Here is a 21,883-nt window from a genome sequence, read left to right on the forward strand (position 1 = left end):
GCGCTCGCCGTCCACTCAAAACGTAACATTAGCCTACTACTCTTTAGCCGGCTAGCAAGCCCAAACAAGTGTGTGTGGCCTGCCTGTTGTTTTGTTTCCAGTCTAGCTAGATCCGGAGTGGTGTTGTTGTTTTTCGAAGGTCAGACTACAAAGTTTGCTAGGCCAAAAAGAACGTTAATCTCGCGAAAAAAAAATGTCACTAGTGCTAAGTGAAGGTAAATGCTCCACAGGAAGTCAGAGCCACAGGAAGTCAGAGCCACAGGAAGTCAGAGCTACAGGAAATCAGAGCCACAGTGAACTAGGATGCTGTGAGCTCATCGTCCTGTCTCCCTCCAGGACCTGTGAAGAGACGTCCTCCATCAGACTCCGTCAGAACATTCTAGACAGAGATTAACCCACTTGCTGGGTTCGGAGTTCCTGTCCTGCCTGCTGGTGACTTAGAGGCTCCACCTCTCCTCCTTTCCTTCCATCTCTCTACCTCTCCCTCCATCCCTCCCCCACTCCCTCCATCTCTCTTCCTCTCCCTCCATCTCCCCCTCCCTCCACACTCTCCACATGTGAGGGCCCTGGGCTGAGAAGCTGCCTCTCATTCTGGAGGTAATGGCCGTCCAAACTGGGTCACAGCCTGAATCACTTCCTCCAACAGAGTTTGAGGACAGAAAGGCAGACAGGCAGACAGGCAGACAGGCAGACAGGCAGACAGACAGACAAACAGGCTGACTGGCTCTTACCAGGCAGTGTGCATGCCCTGCAGAGGCCCACATGTAAACTGTTTCTCGTTGATCTCAGTGAGTAAGCTGTGCAGGCCCCATTGAAGCCACAAACTTGATTAAAATGGTTTTAAGGTTGGGGTTAGGGTTAGGGCAGGCAACATGAAGTACAGGCTTCAGATGCTGGTTTGTTTTTGTTTGCTGTCATCTCTCTCTCCTCCCTCTCCCTCTTCTTCCTCTCTCCTCCCTCTCCCTCCTTTTCTCTCTCCCTCCTCCCCTCTCTCCCTCCCTCTCTCTCCTCCCTTTTTCCCTCTCCCTCCTCTCACCTCCCTCTCTCTCTCCCTCCCTCTCCCTCCGTCTCTCTCCTCCCTCTCCCTCCTCTCTCCCTCTTCCTCCCCTCCTCCCTGTCTCCCTCTCCCTCCTTCTCTCTCCTCCCTCTCTCCCTCTTCCTCCTTCTCTCCCTCTCTCTCTCTCTCTCTCTCTCTCCCTCCTTCTCTGCTCTCTGTCACGTCTCTTTCTGATCTCCAGGACCTCCCACAGATCTGTGTGTGTGTGTGTCCAAGGGAGAGAGACACACAAGAATAGCTCAGCCCAGAGCCAGCAAGGGGTCCTGACCCCCCTGGCCTCTGACCTTTCTTGGCCTTATCAGCCTGACAGCCCTCCCTGACCTCTGTACACTCTGACCCCTGACCTTTGACCCCCTCAGGCAGCCCACCCTGACCTCTGTACACTCTGACCCCTGACCTTTGGGCAGCCCACCCTGATCACTCTGTCATCAGCTGCCATGTTGAAGCCACGCTTTCTCACAAGCATGTTATATGTTCCTCAGAAATGCCCTCTCTCTTTCTCCCTCCCCCATCCTCCCATTCTCTGCCAGCACCCCCACCCCCCTTTCCTAACACTGTGGTATTCAGCGGTCGGTATACACTGGCATTCAAGGACTTGTTTTAAAATGCAGATGAAACCCAAGAGCCAAGCCAGCAGAAACGTCTGGAATCTGCAGTGTCATGGCTGGCTCCAGCTGCCAACGGCTGAACAACACTGAATATTTCGGCAGCCATTCAGGTATTCTTACATCACCAGCTTAAAGATTTGCCAATGTTGTTTTTTTCTGTCCTCTTTCCAGAGCTGTGCCACACATCCTTGCTTCTGCCCTCAGTGGGTTTGGTTCCAGACCCTTCTGTCCTGGCAGCAACCAGCAGCGTTCTCCTCTCGCCACCTCCCCTCGCCACCTCCCCTCGCCACCTCCCCTCGCCACCTTTCCTCGCCACCTCCCCTCGCCACCTCTCCTCACCACCTTCCCTCACCACCTTCCCTCACCACCTTCCCTCGCCACCTCCTGTAGCTAACACATGGGGAGGTATCCCACATGGGGCCCAACACACGGTCATTTTTCAACGTAGGCTGTAGCACGTATCACCTATCCTCAAACCCACCAGAGCCCAGAACTGTGCTGATACAATCAGTTTTTCTCTCACTGGCAAAAAGCGGTTACTCTTGCCAATACACAGGGTTATCACATGACCTCTCCCTCTCCACCAGAGCCAAGCCTGGACAGCAGTTGTGATCCAGCAGCTCACTGCTGAGGGGTACTCACTTTAGATGACTGTGACAGAACCTGATTAACTCTGAGGCTGCCAAAGCCTTTCTCTCTCCTGCCCCCCTGCCTTTCTTCCTCCCGCCTGTACTTCTCAATCCCTTCCCCTCCCCTCTCTCTCTGTACTTCTCTTGCTCACCCTCCTCTCTCAGTACTCCTTCCCTATCTCCCCCCTCCAACCCCCCCCTCCCCCTCCCTCCACGTCCCTATAGGTATTATATCTCCTGCCTCCAGACTTACTCACTTACCTCCCCATTTTTCCTTGTCTGCTCTCTGACCTTGTGGGTCAAGCACATCACACACAAACACAGATGATGACCCACCATATATCTTTTATCAGCTCTTACTGAACCTCCCCTCCCCTCTCCTCCTTCACCTCCCCTCCCCTCTCCTCCTCCACCTCCCCTCTCCCACCTCCCCTCCCCTCTCCTCCTCCACCTCCCCTCCTCCACCTCCCCTCTCCTCCTCCACCTCCCCTCTCCTCCTCCACCTCCCCTCCTTCACCTCCCCTCTCCTCCTCCACCTCCCCTCCTTCACCTCCCCTCTCCTCCTCCACCTCCCCTCCTCCACCTCCCCTCTCCTCCTCCACCTCCCCTCTCCTCCTCCACCTCCCCTCCTTCACCTCCCCTCTCCTCCTCCACCTCCCCTCCTCCACCTCCCCTCTCCTCCTCCACCTCCCCTCCTCCACCTCCCCTCTCCTCCTCCACCTCCCCTCTCCTCCTCCACCTCCCCTCCTCCACCTCCCCTCTCCTCCTCCACCTCCCCTCCTCCACCTCCCCTCTCCTCCTCCACCTCCCCTCCTCCACCTCCCCTCTCCTCCTCCACCTCCCCTCTCCTCCTCCACCTCCCCTCCTCCACCTCCCCTCTCCTCCTCCACCTCCCCTCCTCCACCTCCCCTCTCCTCCTTCACCTCCCCTCCTTCACCTCCCCTCTCCTCCTCCACCTCCCCTCCTCCACCTCCCCTCCCCTCCTCCACCTCCCCTCCTCCACCTCCCCTCTCCTCCTTCACCTCCCCTCCTTCACCTCCCCTCTCCTCCTCCACCTCCCCTCCTCCACCTCCCCTCTCCTCCTCCACCTCCCCTCCTCCACCTCCCCTCTCCTCCTCCACCTCCCCTCCTCCACCTCCCCTCTCCTCCTCCACCTCCCCTCCTCCACCTCCCCTCCTCCACCACCTCCCCTCCTCCACCTCCCCTATCCTCCTCCACCTCCCCTCTCCTCCTCCACCTCCCCTCTCCTCCTCCACCTCTGACCCACCTCCCCTCTCCTCCTTCACCTCCACCTCTCCTCCTCCACCTCCCCTCTCCTCTTCTTATCCACTTCTTCCTCTCTCCTCCATCTCCCCTCACCTCCTCCTCCACCCCTGGAGGATCGTGGAGGAGGGAGGGATGATGTCAGTGTGCGTCCATGCCAGACGTAGTGGGAGCAGGGAGATGAGAGGTCTGGCTGTTCCTCGGAGCAGAGCGGCCTGTGTTTGCTCAGCTGTTGGAGGTAGAAGGAGACACAGTTCTCTGGGATCTGCACGTTCCACCCGTATCACCACGGTTCCACATGAGCTCTCCACAGTCTCCCTGGACACAACACAGGAACACTCAAACACACTCTACTCTTGAACTTCACACACCTCACATATGTGTGTGTGTGTGTGTGTGGGGGGGGGGGGGGGGTTCAAGGAGACATGTTTGTGTAGTCGCTTCCAGTACATATTAAACCTGAAGATGTTGAGCTGGCTCTTCAGCTCTCTTGGTCCTCATGGTTGTCAGTCCTGTGGCTGAGGCAGGCTCCAGAGGGCCTACAGTACAGGCTGTACAGCTCAACATCCAGCTGAACAAGAGGAACAGGTGGTCTTCTTCAGTGTGACCTGTCTGGTGTCCCTACTGTCTCCTGTCCACTGACATGTTCTAAGGTCAGGTTGCTTTCTCAATCTCTCTCAATCTGGAAAAGAGGATAAAAAAGACAGTGTAGCTGTTGGCAGCGTCTACTGGCAGCTCTCAGACCCCTGTGATGTGAGGAGGGAGGAAGAAGGAGAGAGAGGGAGAGAGAGGGACAGAGAGGGAGAAAGAGGGACAGAGAGGGAGAGAGAGGGGGAGTAGGTTGAGGGGAGTTTTATTTTTACTGGCAGCGGAGAGGCGCTACCTTGGAGGTGCTGGGTTCTGCTGAGGCCTATCCATCTTCCCTCCTGGCAGAACATCTAGAGGGGGGGTAAAGAGGGGGGCCTGGGAGTGGGGGAGTAGGGGGGGCAGAGCAGGGGGGGGTTTGGAGAGAGAGGCCAGGGAGAGGAGGGGAGAGAGAAAGACCAGGGGAAGGGGGATGTTGTGATGGGGAGGGGGGCCAGGAGAAGGGGGGCCCACTCTGCTAGGGAGTCAGCCAAAGTACAGCCCCCCTTAATGGGTTCTCCACTGCTGTGTGATCCCAGCAGGAACCTGGAACAGACACCCAGACTCCTGTCTTCCTCCCCGGGGTGAGACCAGCCTGTCCTGCTGGCTGGGCTGGTGGGGCTGGCGAGGGCTCACCCCCGGGCGTCTGGAGCCTCTACACTAGGGACAGGATCCAAACAGCCACCTGTGAACCTGAACCCAGGTCTGACATCCGCACGATTTGCTAAACGAGTTCCACGCTTTGAGCTGAACCGTTGGAGAGCGGCTCCATGTGTTCTCTAACTGACTCCGCTGCTTGTCCTCGGCCTCTAGATGAGGCCGTACAGTCCTCGGCCTCTAGATGAGGCCGTACAGTCCTCGGCCTCTAGATGAGGCCGTACAGTCCTCAGGTCCACAGTTCTGTTTGCTGAGTGTTAACTTTGTGTTCTCCGACCTTAAACCCTGGCCTCCGACATCCACACCTCAGACACACCAGTACCATCGTGTGACCCCCCTGGACACGTTTCCTGTCAAGGTTCTTCATGTCAACTTTTTCTCCAGTCAGCTGGTGGTCTCAGAACAGCTTCCCTGCGGAGCGTCTGTGCAGAGCAGAGCAGGCAGGAGGATTTCTGTGTTCAGTCTTATCTAACGCAATGAGATCACTCAGCAATGAGGCTTCATTCCGTAACGGGTGCTTGTTGTCATCGACGACTGCTTTGGCATGAACTTGCCCCAAGTCGTGCACGCCATACCCCCCCACCGCAAAAAGAAATCCCTCAATTATACATAATTTGACTGTCAACCTGTTTGTAACTTAAAAGTAGTCTGAATCTTTACTGTATTTCATGATTTGATCCTAAAACACAGTTCCTGCCTCCTTGGTACAGAGGCTGTGATGAGCTGGAGGAACCCACCAGGTCCTGGCCTCGTGTTCTCTGCCCTCTCTGAGACCCCTAACTCCGCCCTCTCTGAGACCCCTAACTCCGCCCTCTCTGAGACCCCTAACTCCGCCCTCTCTGAGACCCCTAACTCCGCCCTCTCTGAGACCCCTAACTCCGCCCTCTCTGAGACCCCTAACTCCGCCCTCTCTGAGACCCCTAACTCCGCCCTCTCTGAGACCCCTAACTCCGCCCTCTCTGAGACCCCTAACTCCGCCCTCTCTGAGACCCCTAACTCCGCCCTCTCTGAGACCCCTAACTCCACCAGGCTGAGGACACAGAGGCTGCTGAGGATCCGGAGGCGTGTTAGCTGAGCGAGCGAGGCTATAAGCACCTCTCATCCCTGGCTGTTATTCTCCCAGATCCCTACCTCTGGGTCCTCCCTGTCCCCAGATGGCCCCTGGCCTCTCTCTCTCTCTCTCTCTCTCCCTGTCCCCAGATGGCCCCTGGCCTCTCTCTCTCTCTCCCTGTCCCCAGATGGCCCCTGGCCTCTCTCTCTCTCTCTCTCTCTCCCTGTCCCCAGATGGCCCCTGGCCTCTCTCTCTCTCTCTCTCTCTCTCTCTCTCTCTCCCTGTCCCCAGATGGCCCCTGGCCTCTCTCTCTCTCTCTCTCCCTGTCCCCAGATGGCCCCTGGCCTCTCTCTCTCTCTCCCTGTCCCCAGATGGCCCCTGGCCTCTCTCTCTCTCTCCCTGTCCCCAGATGGCCCCTGGCCTCTCTCTCTCTCTCTCTCTCTCTCTCTCTCTCTCTCTGTCCTCAGTACTGGGGGCAGCGCAGGTCCCAGAGGCATGGAACATGCTGTGTTTGCTGGGCAGGTCTGATTATAGCACACGCACAGAACACAGGTAGAAACATTTCTGCCAGGCAGACAGGCAGGCAGACAGGCAGGCAGGCAGGCAGGCAGGCAGGCAGGCAGGCAGGCAGGCAGGCAGTGGTTCACCGGCTCCCTGGGCGGGGGCCCGGCTGAAACAGACCTCAACACCAGGCCAGCACATTTTTTTTAAATGTGCTGTTTGATACACATATACACAAAGTATAAGCGTGCAAGTTCAACGTTTCAATCTGTCTCTGTGAAACAGTTCAGAGTGAACTAAGATCTTCAGAAGTGTGAGGATGTGCAGTTCTTATATTCTAGGTTCGGTTCTCAGGTTTTCTGTGAGGCTTGTTGTTCCGGACATTCTTCAGTTTGAAGGGTTGATGATTCAAAAGACTTAAAACAAGCTGATGTGGAAGCATCTGTATTTCCTCCTGCTCTGTCACACCAGGAAAGCTAAAGAACCTTTTATTCAAGTTCAGTGATCTGTGGTGATCCTAAGAAGCCTTTCTTCTGCTTGTCTGTCTTCATGTCTCACACAGACAGTATATTGTGTTCTGCAAAAAGAACACAGTTTATTTCCTCCCTTTGAAAACCTCACAGATATGTCAGCTTTTCAAAGACTGTTCCAGGGAGTGGAGCCAGAGAGAGCAGTTCCAGTCCTGTGAGACTTGTTGGCGCTGCTGTCTCCAACACTACGCTAATTTATGGTCTCCGGGGGGGGCTGCCTGACTTACTGTGTGAATCAGCACTCGCTCCAGTCAGAGCAGAAGTTACTCAGGGACACTGTCGAACACAGAGTCATGAAGGTAATCCGTCTGGATGTGGGAAATGTAGCGCAGCCTGAGTAGAAGGATCGATCCTGAGGGAAGTACAGGACAGGAGTCTGTTATGGAACTAGTATGTTTCAATAGCTGCTGTGGATCTTTTGTCTCAGTCAGGTTGAAGTCGTAGTACCTGCTTCTCCGTTTTGAGAGAAGACTGACGTGTGACATGTGACGTGTGCTCTGGGATCAGGCTCAAGCTGGGGCCCAGTGCCTAACAGTCTGGACGATGTTAGTGTTGGTATAGGGTTAGTGTTGGTATAGGGTTAGTGTTGGTATAGGGTTAGTGTTGGTATAGGGTTAGTGTTGGTATAGGGTTAGTGTTGGTATAGGGTTAGGTATGGTTAGTGTAGGGTTAGGGTTGGTATGGGATTAGGGTCAAAACCAGATTGCAGTTTATTTTATACTTTGTGTGTTCGAAAATTTCATATTTAGTTTTCTGAAAATAACTTTGTTTTTGAGAAGAATTTGGAATTGTTCCATAACTGCAATGTTAAAGTTAACATATTTTGGATGACAGCACATGCTTGCTTTATTTTAGAGTTGTGGTCATCCTTCAGGGTTAGGGTTCAGCCTGGCCCCTGTCTGTCTTGGTCTGTGGTGTGGGAGTGTGGATGGGATCAGGTAGATGGCATTCAGGAGGTGTTTTTGAAAAACTGTCTTGAAGAGGAAAAACTCTGCCTATGGATGAGGGAGGGGGTGAGGCAGGGGGGAGAGGGAGGGGGGTGAGGGAGGGGGTGAGGCAGGGGGGAGAGGGAGGGGGAGGGGCAGGGGGAGAGGGAGGGGGAGAGGGGTGAGGGAGGGGGTGAGGCAGGGGGGAGAGGGAGGGGGAGAGGGAGGGGAGGGGGAGAGGGTGAGGCAGGGGGGAGAGGGAGGGGGAGAGGGAGGGGGAGAGGGAGGGGAGAGGGAGAGGGAGGGGAGGGGGAGGGGGAGAGGGAGGGGGAGAGGGAGGGGGGAGAGGGAGGGGGAGAGGGAGAGGGAGGGAGGGAGGGAGGGAGGGGGGAGAGGGAGGGGGAGAGGGAGAGGGAGGGGGAGAGGGAGGGGGAGAGGGAGGGGGGAGAGGGAGGGGGGAGAGGGAGGGAGGGAGAGGGAGGGGGAGATGGAGGGGGAGTGTGGGTGAAAGGAAGTCTTTCAGCTGAGGGACTGCTGAGGTGTTCTGGGAAGGTTAGCGGGGGAGTGGGGGGCGTACCGTGGCTACTCTCTATCTAACCCTAACTCTCTATCTCTCTGTCTCTTACACACACATCCAGCCCCTTACGAGCTCCCCCTGGAGCAGGGAGAGAGAGTGTCTGTGTGTGTGAGAGAGACAAAGAGGGAGGGAGCAGATGCAGCTCTGTTTTAACCAGATGAACACAGCATCCCTCAGAGTTCACCTTCCCCAGGGCTCTGGGACCAGCACATTGCAGCCCAGCATAGCCTACAGTCCCATAGCATAGCCTACTGTAGCATAGCATAGCCTACTGTAGCATAGCACAGCCTACTGTAGCATAGCACAGCCTACTGTAGCATAGCATAGCATAGCATAGCATAGCATACCTACTGTAGTCCCATAGCTACTGTAGCACAGCACGAGCGTGGAGCAGCAGGCACTGGTCATTCACAGTAGGATTCTTTAAGCCTGTGAGCTGCTGTGAGAAGAGGTGCATCTTGACTGTGGAACCCGAGAGCCCAGGGATCATGCCGGGCCAGGCAAGCGCACAGTGTCCCAGCTGAAATATGGATGAAGTACGCGCCTGTGGCTGTCGCTGCTCACGCTCCAGCAGATCCACGGTGTCGGGGGCTGGGGAAGGGGAACGTGTTAGCGTGTAGCCAGCCATCAATCTTTCATAGCAACACACAGACGGTACATCATGATCTATTATTATCTCTTTGACCTCCCACGTTTGTGTTCTCAACACTTCTGACGGATAAACTGTCCGCACGCGCAGACACAGATAGGCATTGCTATCTGTGGATGGTTTGTCAGGGTGGTGCTGTTTGTCACCGTGGATAAAAGCTAAATGAATAAAATGTCTAATGTCTTTCAGAACAGAATGTTTATTTCAGGGTTTGGCATTTAGGTTAGATGTTATACAGTCCAGTACAGGATATGCAGTATATTCAAAGACATTACTAACTACTTAATAACCGAGAGTGAGGTCATGCCAGAGTGAGGTCATGCCTCGGCTTTGCCGTATCAACCTCGCTACATTTACTAGTAGTCATTTAGCAGACGCTCTTATCGCTAACGCTGGGTCAGTCGATACGATCCAGCCTCAGTTCGATATTTCCCGGCATGACCGAACGGTCGAGGTTAGTAAGTAGTTTATGATATGGCATTTTTAGCTTCTTTTCATTTTGTGAACGAAAATAAATGGTACCTGTAGGCTAATTGTAGCTAGCTATCAAGTCTTCTCACGCTGTTTCATGTGTTGCTTAGCAACTCATTACTTTTGATAGAAAGCGGACAACATAGTTCTGCTGAAATGGCTTTAATTTCAACACAAAATAACGACACAAGTGATTCAAAGAGTCTAGTCTTCATCCTCACTCTCGATGACAAATCTTTTCAGCATCATCTGGATAGTAAAACTCAGCAGGTGACTCGTCGCTCATTTTGAAGATGACGTCAGAGGGCAATACGGAGCCGTATTGACCGCTGAGGAGAGCAATACGCGTCTTGCATGACTACCCATTAGCCAGAATGGAAAGCTTGTACCGTCGTTGCCATATAATAAATGTATTTATTTATTTTATTCATAAAACAAACGAAATGATGGATTGGATGTAAACAGTTTTTATTTATTTTATGTTTTTATTATTACAATGTTGACCTTAACACATGATATCTCCTCATCAACAAAACTAAAAGAACTAACAATGAAATGCATTCAAGGACACCAGTTTATTTGTCAGTTTGGAGTAGACAGACTAAATATCCCTCCATACAGAACAATAGAAACTCAACCATTCATTTCTGTGGTTTTGGTTTGCCACATTAAAGATTGCAATATATATTTTTATATTACTTACATAACACTTTTGGAGAAATCCTTTAAAGATTTTTTTTTCTTTGCCAAACAGACAGAATTCCATTCACATCTAGAGAAATTGCTCTATACAATGTAAACATGGCAAGTTTTCTTCTGATGGATTGCAAAAGGCACTTTGTTAAGATACTGTAGCATGCTATTGCTGATGCCGCTGTTTCTGAGTGTAGTTAAGGGTATGCAGAGTACAGATTGCAAGGCAGTTAAAGTGTATGTGATCAAATGAAATCAAACACGCATTACATTTTGCTAGATATGATTACCAGAAAATATCAATTCATCTCATGAAGACTCAAAGACTGTTTATTCACTGTGTTCCTGCCTTAAGTTTATACCTTACAGCATCTTGGAAAAACACTAAACATAGTCCTTTATGGTCCGTTCAGCAGCTGTCCTCTGAGCTGAGCAGAGATCTTGTAGTTTAAGGGCTTCAGAGTTAACCCATACACACAGTCTAGAGATGAGTCCTGAGTAGGATCTTTCTGAAAGCTACACTGGTGCAGCAAGATGGCCGAAAATAAAAAGACCTCCACTTTAGCAATCTGGTCGCCGATACATCTCCGCTTCCCTGCCGAGAAGATCATGACACCGCTGGTCAGGTCCTTGTCTATGGCTTCACTCTGGTTCAGGAAGCGTGAGGGGTCGAAGATGTGAGGGTCCTTCCACTTGAGAGGGTCGTGGTTGACGGACCACTGGTTGATGAACACCACGGTGTCTTTGGGGATATGCAGGCCTTCGATGGTGACGTCCGAGGTGGTGGAGTGAGGGATGGTGACAGGCACGAAGCTGGTGTAGCGCATGGTCTCGTAGATGAAGGCGTCCAGGTAGGCTAAGCTGCTCCTGTCATCCATGGTGGGTAGCCGGTCTCTGCCCACCACCTTGTCCACCTGGTCCTGCAGTTTAGCTTGGATGTCGGGGTACTTCACCAACAGCAGTATCATCCAGTGAAGCGCTGTGGAGACAGTGTCCAGGCCTGCACCAATCAGATCAGACACAGTCGCCTCGGTGTGGGCTTCTGTCAGGCCTGTGTTTCTGTCTGCCTTGTCAATCACTCCGATGATGGCGTCGCTCATGTCCCGGGTCACCTCGGGGTCGAAGGACTCCCGATGCTCCACAACCTTGCTTCTGACAAAGGTGAAGTACTCGTTGTTTAGGTCTTTGAAGCTTTTGTAAACACTGCGGACGGGGTTAGGGAAGGACTGGAGCCAGGGCATGACGTCCACCAGGCTGCCAGCTCCCACCGTCTCTCCAAACTGGTCCACCCTCCCCAGCAGGGTCCTAAACTCCAGATCATCGTGTCCGTAACGTTTACCAAAGCACAGCGCACAGATGACGTTCGCCGCAGCCACTGTCAGCTCATGAGAAGGATTGAAAAACGAGTGTTCAGCTGTATCTTTCAGAAAGGCCTCCACCAGTTCAGTTGCTTCTGCCACAATGTGCTTCTCGAACGCCTTCTTAGTCTGACTGTTGGCAGAGGAGAAAGCTCTTATAGTAGACTGAGCTATTTTCCTGTGCATCTTCCACTGTTTGCTGTAGTTAGTGAAGGTCAAACTCCTGCCACCAGACACAGATTGAAAAGATATAAAGTTGGGTCTGCCTGCAAACTCTGTGCTGTGTTGGACCAGGGCCTGTCTGATTGCCTTGTCTCCGTTGAGGACCACGATGTCGTTGCAGCCCAGCCTTATCTGATACACGTTGCCGTACTTCTTGGCCAGTCTGGAGAAGGTGATGTGGGGCATCTGGCCCAGCTGCATGGCGTTTCCCACCAGCGGCCAGGCGAAGGGTCCTGGCAGCCTTCTCTTCAGACGCAGGTTCCTGACCCACAGACACGCTTCCAGACAGAAGAGGAACACCAGGGTAGCCACCAGAGCAGGCTGGACCTGTCCGCTCCACTCCCTGATGCTGCTGCTGCTCTTCACCCCCCAGGCTGGGTCCAGCAGGGACATACTGACCGGGTCTTCTCCCTGAAGTTCAACCACGCAGTTTCCGCCGAGAGGGGCCTTGACCAAACGTGAGCTTTTTAGCAGGATGATTTTAATGCCTCCTTTGACCTTTGAAATATGTAATATTCTAGATTACATATTTACATATTAACCCAAAAATGTGAGTGAAATGGATCGAGTCCTCAACACCCCTCCCACTCTGCAGTGTCTCTCTCCCCGTCCTCCGCTCTGCGAGGGCTTGGTCTGGGTGGGCTGAGCAGTGGGGCTGTGTCCATCCACAGATGACCACTTCAGGAAAATGCACATTTCAGCCTTGACACCCTCCCTTATATATCTGCCGAGTGGGAGGGAGCAGGAACTCAGGTTCCCAGCCCTCTATCTCTCCCCTCCCACTGTGGTGGAGCTGTGAACACTCTGTCCTCCTCAGTGTTCTCCTCAGTGTTCCCCTCAGTGTTCTCCTCAGTGTTCCCCTCAGTGTTCTCCTCAGTGTTCTCCTCAGGTCTGCATGTGACAACTGTTCCGGCTCAGAAGCAGTGAGCGCGGGTCCAGTGAAAAATGTTCACTGTCAAATTTTCCTGTGGAAAATGAACGGACAAGGAGTGCTACCAGGTACAGGAAGTAGGTCCATGGAGGTGTGTGCTTGATACTAGGCAGTCCAGTCTGCCAACGACAAAATCAAGTGTCGGTAAGTGGATGTGTAGAAGTGTCATATCACAGGACAGGAGACAGTCAACTCTCACACAGACAGCCCAAAGCTTTGAACCAGAGGGGGCAGAGTGGGGCAGCTTATTTATATTAATATTATCCCATGTGAAGTCTGACTGAAACATACTATATTTCAGTTACACTTGAAAGGTCCATTAAAGTAACATACTTTAGGAACTTCATGATTTATGTGAGACTGAAGGAACCCCTCAAAAAATCTAATAAAACATCTTTAGCATCATTTTTATATCCTACATTTTTTATCACACTATTTTTATTTCAGAGAGTCTTTTAAAGCCGTGTTTTTTTTTCTCCTCATCAAAACAACACTAAGAATAGAATCAAAGATAGTTCCATGAATGTTATGGATCTTGGGTCTGTACAAACAGAACCTAGACTTTATATGTTCCATAAAAGTGTATATTTATCCACAGCTATTGAAGGCATAATGACTTTTCCCTCATACAGTAAGTTCCATAATTGAGCTTTTAGGTCTGTGGCTACAGCTAAACAGTATTAGAGAAGAACTCTAGCAAAACTTCAAATACACTAGTACTGGAGAAAAAACAAAAACTGTACAAAAAAACATTGATTACCAGTGATTTCAGCTCCCATGCCTCCGTTGTCCTTGGTGACAGCTTGGACTGAAAGCATGCTCAAACCTACTGGGGGCTGGTGTTTTCATGTTTAACATCATCTTTAGCAAATGTCCTTGACACTTAAAGTGTCAAGGGTGGAGTAATGGTTTATAGGTTGAATGGAGACACACAGGAGACAGGCTCAGTGAGACCAACTCTTCACTTTTCTCTTTATTTCGTTTCTTTATTTATTTCAAATGTAGCTTATTCTCCAACAATGTAAAACAAAACAAAGATAAACATTTTGATATTTTCAGTTATGAATCCATGCCTGAACATTCCATACATGCTATAGTTGAGTTTCTTGGCTTTAAACAGGCACAGAATTAAAAACATGACTTCATCAACTCCTGCACTGTTATTATCTTCTGGTAAAGACAACATGCAGTTTTCAGAGCTTTGCTGTGTAAACAAATAGAGTGTTATGAAAACATACGACAGGGAAACTCAGTTCCATTTTGATGTGTTACTGTATTTACAAACAGTTTGGATAGCAGCCTTAGGCTAGCTGCTGCTGGCAGTGTTTGTACAACATAACATGCATTTGGCAAATCAGTTTCATGATTAGGTTTGGTCATCTCCCACACAAGATATCCCACACCTTAAATCCAGATGGTGAGTTTGAAATACATGACGCAATCCCTATTTAGAGGTTCCTCAGCTTTCAGCCTCTTTACCCTTCAATTCCTGGTTCATGTGCTCATATGCAGTGAGTACAATAGATAGTGGAAATGATTACATCAACTTTATAATGATTTCATACCTGCAATATATCTATAAAGATACTTTGTAACTGCTTTATGTAACCAAGGTTAAAATATTGTGATGACTGTCTCGACAGAGGCAACAGAAAGTCTTCTGGACTGAGAACTCAAGTCTAACTTAAACATTCACAAACACTCACAACCTTATACTGTATAATGTGGTATTAGTTTACATTGTTATTTGAGGGATATTTCCTAAATATAATTTTGCACATGACCATGCTAAATAATGCATACAAATTTAGCAATTGACTTTCTATAAAATGCTGATCAAGTTCATATTTTGATAATGCTCTACTTCAACATCTCCTTGGCCTCAAAAGTTTCCTTCTCAAACCAATCACTCTGCTTAGCTTTTTGTTCAACCCTGCTTCGACATGGTAACATGCACATGACTGTGTTTAGGGATTCATTAAATATTAAATACAATCACAACATTCAGTGCAGGTTTGCAAAAAGAACAACTTACTGTTAAATGTCATTGGTGGAGGGAGAAGAGTGTAGCTGTGGCTGATTCTGGGGGTGATGGGAGGGGTCACGCTGGGGACACTAGCCCCAGCAGCTTCCCCCTGAGCTGGGCTGAGATGGTGTATCTCAGGGGCTTGAGGGAGAGCCCATACGAGCAGTTCAGACTCGTGAGTTCAGACGGGTTTCTCTCAAAGCTACACTGGTGCAGCAGGATGGCCGAAAACAAAAAGATTTCCACCTTTGCTATTTGGTCACCGATACATCTCCGCTTCCCTGCCGAGAAGATCATGACACCGCTGGTCAGGTCCTTGTCGAGGTCACCGTTGTCGTTCAGGAAGCGTGAGGGGTCGAAGATGTGAGGGTCCTTCCACTTGAGAGGGTCGTGGTTGACGGACCACTGGTTGATGAACACCACGGTGTCTTTGGGGATATGCAGGCCTTCGATGGTGACGTCCGAGGTGGTGGAGTGAGGGATGGTGACAGGCACGAAGCTGGTGTAGCGCATGGTCTCGTAGATGAAGGCGTCCAGGTAGGCCAGGCTGCTCCTGTCATCTATGGTGGGTAGCCGGTCTCTGCCCACCACCTTGTCCACCTGGTCCTGCAGTTTGGCTTGGATGTCGGGGTACTTGATTAAAAGCAGCATGATCCACTGTAGAAAGGTGGACATGGTGTCTTGCCCTGCTCCGATGAGGTCTGTGATGATCGACTCCACAATGTCCTCGGTCAGGCCGCTGTGCTCCCCGTGCTCGATGATGTTGATGATGGCATCGCTCATGTCGCGCGTCACCTCGGGGTCGAACGTCTCCCTGTGCTGCACCACCTTGCTTTTCACAAAGGCAAAAAACACCTCGTTGAGGTGTTTGAAGTTGTGATAGATGCTGCGGACGGGGTTAGGGAAGGACTGGAGCCAGGGCATGACGTCCACCAGGCTGCCAGCTCCCACCGTCTCTCCAAACTTGTCCAGCCTCCCCAGCAGGGTCCTAAACTCCAGATCATCGTGTCCGTAACGTTTACCAAAGCACAGGGCACAGATGACGTTGGCGGCAGCTACAGTGAATTCACGAGAGGGATCGCAGTACCTCCCACCAGCACTCATCCTCAGAAACACCTGCACCAGATCCATGGCCTCTGCCACGATGTGCTGCTCGAAGGCTTTCTTGGTCTGACTGTTTGCAGAGGAAAACGCTCTGAGTGTTGACTGAGCGACCCGTCGATGCATCTTCCACTGTTTGCTGTAGTTAGTGAAGGTCAAACTCCTGCCACCAGACACAGATTGAAAAGATATAAAGTTGGGTCTGCCTGCAAACTCTGTGCTGTGTTGGACCAGGGCCTGTCTGATTGCCTTGTCTCCGTTGAGGACCACGATGTCGTTGCAGCCCAGCCTTATCTGATACACGTTGCCGTACTTCTTGGCCAGTCTGGAGAAGGTGATGTGGGGCATCTGGCCCAGCTGCATGGCGTTTCCCACCAGCGGCCAGGCGAAGGGTCCTGGCAGCCTTCTCTTCAGACGCAGGTTCCTGACCCACAGACACGCTTCCAGACAGAAGAGGAACACCAGGGTAGCCACCAGAGCAGGCTGGACCTGTCCGCTCCACTCCCTGATGCTGCTGCTGCTCTTCACCCCCCAGGCTGGGTCCAGCAGGGACATACTGACCGGGTCTTCCTTAAAAAGCTCAAACTAGTGTAAAATAATAAGTACGATTATCTTATTTTCAGTATAATGCTAATGTTGGTAAAAAAGTTCTGTCTTTGATGCAGTGAAATGAATCCATGTGAAAACAAAAAATATATATTATTCTGATTCAATAACTGCCTCTAAGATCATGGTGGTAGACTGATTCTAGAACTCCTAGGCAGAGAATCTCAGATGAGTGGAAATATAGTTTTCTAAGCTGTTGTCTTTAGTCAATATTTTTCAAGATTTAAGACTTTAGTGTCTGGTTTAGCTTCACTGCTGCTTCTTATATGTTTGCAGTTGGGGGGCAGGGCTCAGCATAACTCACACTCCTCCCATTGTTGTAACCAAGGAGACCAGCTGAATTATCTTTCTGCTGCTGGACCTTGAGGCGCGCGATGTTGACGTGAACGCGCAGGCGCTGCGGCAGCCTGTGAGGATGAGACGCAGCAACTGGTGACAAGTTCGAAAGTAACATTTGAGCCATTAAGTACAAACTTGAGACTTTAAAATCCAGAATTTACGTTGTGATAGTTTTGGTAGTGTGCCTGAGAACTCCAGAGCGCTTATGGCGAGATCAGAGCGTATTGCATAGCCTACGGTTGTCTCACGTGCGTGTTTACCATTTGAATGATTTTCCACGATGGGAACTTTTAAATCCTTATAATTTCCCTACATCATATGGCTACAGTTTCACTGTCTGTGAAGACTTATAAATAAAAAGTGTTTTCTGTTTTAACACATTTATAAGGAAGACTTGTTTATCTTTATATCTTTACTAAATAAATAACCTGTTGACAAGTAGGGCATTAGTAGAATATATATTTACATTTCTGTCATGTGTTCTTTTGTAGCGTGCTTTGGAAATCTGTCTGTGAATTCCATCTGCTTAGATTAATGTTTGAAAACCATTTTCAAAATCATATACTGTAAATAAAATGTCTTGTGTTTTGCATGAAACAGATCACCTTCGCGAATGGCGCGTGTCGAACTCCAACAGAGTGCACACGCACGGACCCCTACCTCATTGTCAAACTCGTCAGGTTAGTTAACCATTTCACACATGAATATGCTTGGCTTTAATTCATTCCGATAAACACTATATCACATAGCTTTAAAAGGGTTTTAAATGCATTCAATTTCCTTGTTCACCTGTTAGCCAATATTTCGTAGCTAACAACATTTTTTTAAATTTAGAAGAACAACACACTTATTACAAAATGGCCTCAACAAATTTAAATGAGAACGTAAAAATGTAATGTTACAATAGCAGTACATGCTCTTATTAGACTTGAGTGCTTATACAACAGACCTAACGCACACTACTAGCATAGACTGGCTATAAAATATTAATATTCCCATTCTAGCTGGTCTCATGCAATAGAGTTCCTCACAGCTTAACAATGCAGACTGTCTCTGCAGCTGTGCAGCACCCAACAGAAACTTTATATAATATAAAACTTATATAAACTCCCCTCTTTGGTTGCTGTCCTCAAAAGCTCTAGGAAAACTTCTCACCTGAAACACAATAAATGGAGATCTTGAACCATTTCTCAGACATAGTGTTGAATATACTAAATAAAGACCAGTGGGTTCCAGGCTTGTAAGGTTAGCGACACATGCAGAGAGTAATAAGTGTGTTGGCCTGCAGGTATGAAATACAGTATTCATTTCACCTTGTCAAGTAATGCGCCCGGTCTTGTGGATAGATGCTGTTTCAGACACGAGCGCGCACTGATCCTGGAAATTACCGTGGCATTGATTCTTCCAGTTCAAAGCCTAATTTTAGTTCCCCTGCATGGCAATTTTTTTTTTCCTTCGTTGCCAAAGAAGAAATGTGTGTTTCTTGTTTCCCCGCAAACAGGGAAGTTTATTTTTGCAGGGAGGTAATGACGCTAATTGAAGCACTAACCCGTTTCTGAAGCAGGGCAGTAAGCTAAGGGACAGAGACTGCAGTAATACTCCAGCACAATGATTCATTATCGGGGCTCGGGAAGGCAGAGGAGGACTGTGGGGTGTAGCGTGGGTCTGCTGGTGTCCAGATTCAAGGAAGAAACCTCTTTCATCTTTGAATCGCACAGTTTATGATTTATCCATCGAGAGAATAAAACGGCCTGAGTTTAGTCCAAATTAAATCTATTTAAGTACATTTAATTTCTATATGAATGACCATAAATTGTATAGAAAATAAATATTTAAAACACTGTCTATTTTTGCTTTCTAACCTGGTTGAAAAGCATGAAGGGAGTTTGTATTTTCCACATCTGACAGGTTGACCAGAGCTCTGATCACGTGTCAAAGGGAACATTAAGCAAAATGTTTCACTACAACTTTGCATTCAATTTTGTTACTCTATGAATGGAGGTTAGGAAGTTCTTACAAGTCGGACATTAATAGGGATCAGACACAGCTGCCTGTTCCATACTGCAAGGTATATATCCTCCATACTGCAGGGTATATATCCTCCATACTGCAGAGTATATATCCTCCATACTGCAGGGTATATATCCTTCATACTGCAGGGTATATATCCTCCATACTGCAAGGTATATATCCTTCATACTGCAGGGTATATATACTCCATACTGCAGAGTATATATCCTCCATACTGCAGGGTATATATCCTCCATACTGCAGGGTATATATCCTCCATACTGCAGGGTATATATCCTTCATACTGCAGGGTATATATCCTCCATACTGCAGGGTATATATCCTCCATACTGCAGGGTATATATCCTCCATACTGCAAGGTATATATCCTCCATACTGCAAGGTATATATCCTTCATACTGCAGGGTATATATACTCCATACTGCAGGGTATATATCCTCCATACTGCAGGGTAGCGCTGCATGGAAAACATGGGGAACAGAAGCACAAATCACACAGTTGATTCCTGATTGAACAAAAAAAACACATATTGTCTGGTCATCAACTGAATAGTTGTAGTATTTCTATTCACATAGCACACGCTCTTATCCAGGGACATTCCCCCCCGAGACAAGTAGGGTGAAGTGTCTTGCCCAAGGACACAACGTCACTTGGTATGGTGGGGAATCGATCCTGTAACCTTCTGATTTCTAGCCCGACTCCCTCACCGCTCAGCCATCTGACTCCCCATTTCACATCATTTCCTTTTTCGAAAAACTTTAATGTGTTGTTCAGGTGTCTCTGAACACAGTCTCTGGTCCAACATGAGACAGCGACGCTTACCAAGACCCAGGCTAACCAAGACCCAGGCTAACCAAGGCATGGGTGTCTCTGCTCTGTGGTTGGATGGGGAATCCTTCCCCTGGATGTAACACTACACCCCAACCCCCTCCCCCTCCCCCTGCCCCCCCCCCCCCCGTACAGAACTCTCTCTATACACATGTGGCCTCTCTCTAATCAGACCCAGGTTTGCTAGAGGGGGGGGAGGTCTCGTGTGTGCATTTTGCGTGTGGCTGCCGTGTTTGCCTGTGATTATCTCCTGTAGCCTGGCTGTGAAAGGTTGGCCCTGACCCCTAGCTGACTCGGCTGGGAGGGGGGCAGAGGGGGGCTGGGGAGATGGGGGTCTACCTGTGACATGTACTGCGCTGGAGGAGGGCAGTGCTGGGGGCCGACTTTGGCTTGTGGAAACAGAGCCAGCGGTGGACTGTGCTGGTCTGCATAGCCCTGCGGCTCTGGAGCTAATCACTGTTTACTAGTCTCATTTCCACTTCTCAGTGAGCTACTGTCACGCACAGTACCGCCAGGAGGAAGGAAGGAGGGGGAGCAAGGGGTGCAGGGAAAGGGCGCAGGGAGAGGGAGGGAGAGGTAGGGGGAACAGGGAGAGGGAGGGAGAGCAGGGAGAGGTAGGGGGAACAGGGAGCAGCTAGAGGGTGGGGGAGCAGGGAGAGGTAGGGGGAACAGGGAGCAGGGAGAGGGGGGGAGGTAGGGGGAACAGGGAGCAGGGAGAGGGGGGGGAGGTAGGGGGAACAGGGAGCAGGGAGAGGTAGGGGAGGTAGGGGGAACAGGGAGAGGGAGGGAGAGCAGGGAGAGGTAGGGGGAACAGGGAGCAGGGAGAGGGGGGGGAGGTAGGGGGAACAGGGAGCAGGGAGAGGTAGGAGGGGTAGGGGGAACAGGGAGAGGAAGGGAGAGCAGGGAGAGGTAGGGGGAACAGGGAGCAGGGAGAGGGGGGGGAGGTAGGGGGAACAGGGAGCAGGGAGAGGTAGGGGAGGTAGGGGGAACAGGGAGAGGGAGGGAGAGCAGGGAGAGGTAGGGGGAACAGGGAGAGGGTGGGGGAGCAGGGAGAGGTAGGGGAGGTAGGGGGAACAGGGAGCAGGGAGAGGGGGGGGAGGTAGGGGGAACAGGGAGCAGGGAGAGGTAGGGGAGGTAGGGGGAACAGGGAGAGGGAGGGAGAGCAGGGAGAGGTAGGGGGAACAGGGAGCAGGGAGAGGGGGGGGGGAGGTAGGGGGAACAGGGAGCAGGGAGAGGTAGGGGAGGTAGGGGGAACAGGGAGAGGGAGGGAGAGCAGGGAGAGGTAGGGGGAACAGGGAGAGGGTGGGGGAGCAGGGAGAGGTAGGGGGAACAGGGAGCAGGGAGAGGGGGGGAGGTAGGGGGAACAGGGAGCAGGGAGAGGGGGGGGAGGTAGGGGGAACAGGGAGCAGGGAGAGGTAGGAGGGGTAGGGGGAACAGGGAGAGGAAGGGAGAGCAGGGAGAGGTAGGGGGAACAGGGAGCAGGGAGAGGGGGGGAGGTAGGGGGAACAGGGAGCAGGGAGAGGTAGGGGAGGTAGGGGGAACAGGGAGAGGGAGGGAGAGCAGGGAGAGGTAGGGGGAACAGGGAGAGGGTGGGGGAGCAGGGAGAGGTAGGGGAGGTAGGGGGAACAGGGAGCAGGGAGAGGGGGGGGAGGTAGGGGGAACAGGGAGCAGGGAGAGGTAGGGGAGGTAGGGGGAACAGGGAGAGGGAGGGAGAGCAGGGAGAGGTAGGGGGAACAGGGAGCAGGGAGAGGGGGGGGGAGGTAGGGGGAACAGGGAGCAGGGAGAGGTAGGGGAGGTAGGGGGAACAGGGAGAGGGAGGGAGAGCAGGGAGAGGTAGGGGGAACAGGGAGAGGGTGGGGGAGCAGGGAGAGGTAGGGGGAACAGGGAGAGGGTGGGGGAGCAGGGAGAGGTAGGGGAGGTAGGGGGAACAGGGAGCAGGGAGAGGTAGGGGAGGTAGGGGGAACAGGGAGCAGGGAGAGGTAGGGGAGGTAGGGGGAACAGGGAGCAGGGAGAGGTAGGGGAGGTAGGGGGAACAGGGAGCAGGGAGAGGGGGGGAGCAGGGAGAGGTAGTTGGGGAGCCGATGGGACTGGAAAAGGGGAGAGCAGACTCAACCATAACATACTGTGGACTGTGGCCCTCCCTGCAGCCACGCAGGTAACACCGGACACTGCAAGGTCAGACGGACATGTTCAAGATTAGTGGGC

At 51.1% G+C, this 21,883-nt stretch overlaps 1 long non-coding RNA gene and 2 pseudogenes across 1 annotated transcript; all 3 read right to left on the bottom strand.

Annotated features, from left to right (window-relative positions):
* Positions 1-6,789: 6,789 nt before the first annotated feature.
* LOC146300246 (uncharacterized) lies at positions 6,790-9,855 on the bottom strand. Its single transcript, XR_014732237.1, has 4 exons — positions 9,595-9,855; positions 8,771-9,014; positions 7,148-7,272; positions 6,790-6,967 (listed from the first exon to the last, which is right to left on the bottom strand). It is a non-coding gene; the product is annotated as an uncharacterized LOC146300246 (long non-coding RNA).
* A 139-nt stretch (positions 9,856-9,994) lies between these two features.
* Positions 9,995-12,493, bottom strand: LOC146300247 (cytochrome P450 1B1 pseudogene; annotated as a pseudogene).
* Positions 12,494-13,691: 1,198 nt separating this feature from the next.
* Positions 13,692-16,695, bottom strand: LOC146300248 (cytochrome P450 1B1 pseudogene; annotated as a pseudogene).
* Between the last annotated feature and the right edge of the window lie 5,188 nt (positions 16,696-21,883).

This window comes from Hypomesus nipponensis, chromosome 3, assembly GCF_054491055.1.
Source record: "Hypomesus nipponensis isolate SF chromosome 3, ASM5449105v1, whole genome shotgun sequence".
Classification (NCBI taxonomy): domain Eukaryota; kingdom Metazoa; phylum Chordata; class Actinopteri; order Osmeriformes; family Osmeridae; genus Hypomesus; species Hypomesus nipponensis.